The following is a 5,000-nucleotide window of genomic DNA, read 5'->3' as shown; positions in this document are numbered from 1 at the left end:
CGGTTGTCGAATGGGTCTATAGGTGCCCGTAGACCGTTGTCGGAAAACATCACTCAAGGTGATAACCATGAACTTGAGTCCGACGGTGCGTTGGAACTTTCCATCGACCCACGACGAGAGGAATTGGGTCCCTATAATGGGGGCACCTTGGGGGCCTTTGACCAAGTGAGAACAGTTAGATCCTCCTTGAATATGCACTTTTCTGCAGGAGACCCCTACCTCGTGATTCGCTCGTGACTGTTCGTGGATGAGTGAATTGTTTGTGTAAATGCTTATGTGCAATTGTTTGTGCATTAATAAATAACCTCGTGATAAGGTCTAAAGAATAATCCCCATGCATGAAAATGTCATGACATGAGAGGAAAAACCAATGTGTGAAAATATAATAAAAGTAAGGAGCATAGGCATCATTATCAATAATACCTCATGCATCCTCATCATCATTTATAGGTTCACTAATACCCTCTCGATGTGAGTGAAAGAGACTCGTGACTATTGAGATTCTCCGTTGTGGAGAGATAATAGCCTAGGGAGGGTGATAAACTTTCATCTTAAAAAGGCAGCGCCTCAAAAATGAAAGATTATCAAGCTCACATCAAGAGTGTATTCATATCATAAATAAGCTAATTAGAATAAACATTCATTTTAGAAAGTGGCTGGTCATCTCTCTGTCCTCACACGCGCGAAGAAAATCAAGAAAATGGAAGCGCTAGAGGAACAAAACAAGAAGCTCACGACCGAGCTTTCACAGCTCAAAGAGCAGATGGCGCAAATGTTGGAACTCATGCGTCACCATAACATTCATGGATCTCATCACAGTGACCATGGGTCCCATCATGAGGGAGAGGAGGAGGAGCATGAAGAAGATCCTCCACATGCCATACCTCTTGGGGCTGGAATTATGATCAAAGAGCCCGAGGTTTCAAAAGAACAATTCCACGCCCTAGAGGATCGGTTGAGGGCTATGGAGGGGCATGACTTCGATATTAAAGATGCCGCCGACATGTGTTTAGTGAGGGATATTCAATTCCCTCCCAAATTTAAAGTGCCAGATTTCCCGAGATACGTGGGATCGACTTGCCCCAAGAGTCATCTCACCATGTACTGCCGAAAGATGGCTGCATATGCCACAAACGAAAAGCTCTTGATCCACTGCTTCCAAGAGAGCTTGGCTGATACCGCGCTCAACTGGTATATGCAGCTAGATGGAAATCAAGTATGTACATGGAGGCAGTTGGCCGACGCCTTTCTCAAGCGCTACAAATACAACATCGACCTAACACCTGATAGGTCAGATCTTCAAGCCTTGAGTAAGAAAAAAGATGAATCTTTCAAGGCGTACGCCCAACGATGGAGGGAGTTGGCGGCACAGATAGAGCCCCCGCTGTCAGATAAGGAGATGGTGTCCTTATTCATCAACTCGTTGACTGGTCCCTATTATGACAAGATGATAGGGAACACAACAACACTCTTCTCGGACATCATCACCATTGGTGAAAGAGTGGAACAAGGGCTGAAAAGTGGGAAGCTAGCTGGGCTTTCCCAATCATTTGAAGCCAAGAAGACCCACGGGAAGAAGAAGGAGGGAGGAGTCAATGCCGTAAATATTTCTTCATCTTCTTCCACTTCGAAGTCAGGAAAGTCGCAATTCACCCCTGTGAAGAAGTTTGATAAACTTCCGACCACCTACAGCGATCTCCTGCCGAAGCTAGTAGAAGCCAAACTCCTAGCTTACGTTCCACTAAAGAAGATTGATCCACCTCACCCCTATTGGTACAAACCGCAAGACAAATGTCTATACCATTCGGGGGCATCGGGGCATTCAACGGAGAAATGTAGAGCTCTCAAAAATAAGGTCCAAGACCTTATCGATGCAGGGTGGATCACTTTTGATTCAACAGCGCCCGACGTGAGCAAGAATCCTCTACCAAAGCAGGAGTAGAGAGAATAACAAGCCATGATAGGGCCCCTCCACTTTTTTCTTTTAGGGACTCATGATCAGTACCCGAGATCATGAGGACCTTTTCATGTAAATAAGGGTTTTGTACAGTTTTACATACATATATCAATAAAGAGGCATATTTCACACATTATTCTCTTTTTATTCTTTTCTCTCTTTCCCCATTAACATTAATAAATTCTAAACCTAAACAGAACCAATAAAATAATTATGTCTGTAATTGTTCGCTCTGACCGGGATCCAAAAGTGAATGGGTTGAGTGGGAGAGTGATGAGGAGACCATCTCTCCGGATCTGCAAAGACTGCTAAAACGAGAAGCTCGCTTACTCCAACTCGTCAAGAGAAATTGGAGACTGTGAATTTGGGGCATGGCCGAGAGATAAAAGAGGTCAACACTGGGACCCTTATCAGTGATGAAATAAGGACACATGCTTCCGCTATGATTATAATAAAATCATTCTTCATTGCTTCTTTTCTTGCTTATAATAAAATTCTAAACCACATTATCTTTAACCCTGTTTGAATAAACATGAATGAGGTTAAAATCATCTTAATAATAATAAACCCACATCATTTTTATGTGGAAGTGTGTGTGACAACTTGGAGCACCTTCCCTTGGCCTTGACAAGTGCCATCATGGATAAAAATAAATCCTTCAAAATAAAAGAAGCTCGGCAGGAAACCCAAAAAGGGGTCTGCGCAAAAATAAGAGCAAAAAACCCGCTAGGAATCCCACGAAAGGGTGACCTAGGCAAAAGTTAGGGTTGCAAAAAATGAATAAAAACAAAAGTCCGCTAAAACGCCACAAAAGGGTGTTTTAGGCAAAAATAAGGACAATCAAAAAACAAAAGAAATCCATGATGGTACCATGAACCAAATTCAAAAAGAAAGGTTCAAGAGAAGCTATCCAAGTTGTCAAAATCACAACGTCAATAAACAAAGATTTTCTTAACTTCATAAGTGTTTAATCAAACAAGCCTAAACACATAAGCCCACCTTGGCCATCCATTCTTACAAAAACTATTTTTGAAAAATAAATCCCCTCTAAAACACAAACTTCAGAATAAAAAATATTTTTCCCTTCTTTTCTCTCTTGTCCCAAAAGATTTTAGAATAATCTAGTGGAAGCATGGAGAAATAAATCATCACTGATAATGGATCTAATCTGAACAACAAAATGGTGGAAGAACTGAGCCAAGAATTCAAGATCCAACACCACAACTCTTCCCCATATCGGCCAAAGATGAATGGGGCAGTCGAGGCAACCAAAAAGAACATCAAGAAAATAGTGCAAAAGATGGTTGTCTCATTTAAAGACTGACACGAGATATTACCCTTTGCTCTTCATGGTTATAGGACTTCAGGAGGCAGTTCTACCCGTCGAAGTCGAAAAACCTTATATAAGGGTAATCATGGAAGCAAAACTTTCCGAGGCAGAAAGGGTTCAAAGCCGATACGACCGGTTGAACCTTATCTAAGAGAAACGGCTGAACGCCATATGCCATGGTCAAGCCTATCAGAGGAAGATCAAGAAGGCTTTTGACAAGAAAGTCCACCCTCGAGTCTACCATGAGGGAGAGTTGGTAATGAAGAAATTACTACCAACTCAAAAAGGGCAAAATCGGAAAGTGTGCCCCAAATCACGGAGGACCATAAGTGATAAAACGAGTCTTCTCAGCAGGAGCATTAATCCTCACAGACACGAATGGAGAAGAACTTCGATACCCAGTCAACACTGACGTGGTAAAGAAGTACTATGCTTGAAGACGTTGCTTGCATAGGCCCGCTAGGATGAAAACCCAAAAAGGGCATCCTAGGCAAAAGTTAGGGCAAAATAAAAAGCCTGCCAGTACAAGGGTACTAGGCAAAACAAAGGCAAATTTACCCCGTTAGGATACGTCCTAAGCAAAAGTTAGGGGCAAAAGAATAAGATATAAAAACAAAGCAAGCAACGATCACTTGAACCGAAAACCGAAAGGCGGTTCAAGTGATAATCTTCTAGAAGCAAGCGTCTTGCAGTATCTACACTCCTGGCTCAGGCATCTCACCCGAAACGATTAGGGGAACGGGAAGAGCGACAATTACAGATATAATTGTTTAAGCCAAAAATGTATAGCCTACCTTGGCCAGCCATTCTTCAGAAATTTCCTTCTGTATATCTTTCTGTAAAAACACTTGTGAATATCAATAAAAATATCCATTTGTTTCTTTTCTTTCTTGACCATGTGATTATGCCTCTGAATTGGTTTTTCATAAAAATTGTACGAAATTCCATTATTAATCGGTCAATAAAAGAAAATTGGAGGGGTTCCTGTAAAATCCATAATCTCCTGCATAAAGGCTCACAAAAATACTCCCTCGCGTCAATGACAGAAAGTCCTCCAAGAAGAAGAGGATAGGGAGAGCCACTCACTTTTCTAAATAAATGAACAAAAATAAAAAATTGTATTGCATTTGTGCATCACACACACATTAGTTGCACATTCAAAGACCTTATCATGAGGCAACCGCATAAAATAGAAAAATAGAAAATTGCTTGTGTATGACAGCAGCAAGCAAAATACAAAGATTCAGAAAATCAACAGCATCATACAGAATAACTGAGCCTGGAGAGGCTTGCCGAAAGAATACTCTCAAAATAACTGAGCCTGGAGAGGCTCGCCGAAATAATACTCTCTCAGAATAATTGAGCCTGGAGAGGCTTGCCGAAATAATACTCGTACAGAATAATTGAGCCTGGAGAGGCTTGTCGAAATAATACTCCTTCAGAATAATTGAGCCTGGAGAGGCTTGCCGAAATAATACTCCTACAAAATAACTGAGCCTGGAGAGGCTTGCCGAAATAATACTCTCTCATAATAACTGAATTTAATTTCTTTAGCACTTTTAATTTCTGTACAGCAAAAGCCAAAAACATAAAAAAGGCAAAATACAGAAAAAGCCAAATCAGAAGAAAAGGCAAAATACAGAAAAAGCCGAAAATAAAAAAGGCAAGGATATAGAAAATCCAACAAACAATTTGTACCGAATAACTAAGCCT

Source organism: Cajanus cajan, chromosome 11 (genome assembly GCF_000230855.2).
Source record: "Cajanus cajan strain Asha chromosome 11, NIPB_CcT2T_4, whole genome shotgun sequence".
Taxonomy (NCBI): domain Eukaryota; kingdom Viridiplantae; phylum Streptophyta; class Magnoliopsida; order Fabales; family Fabaceae; genus Cajanus; species Cajanus cajan.
Note: the sequence above shows the minus strand (reverse complement) of the source record.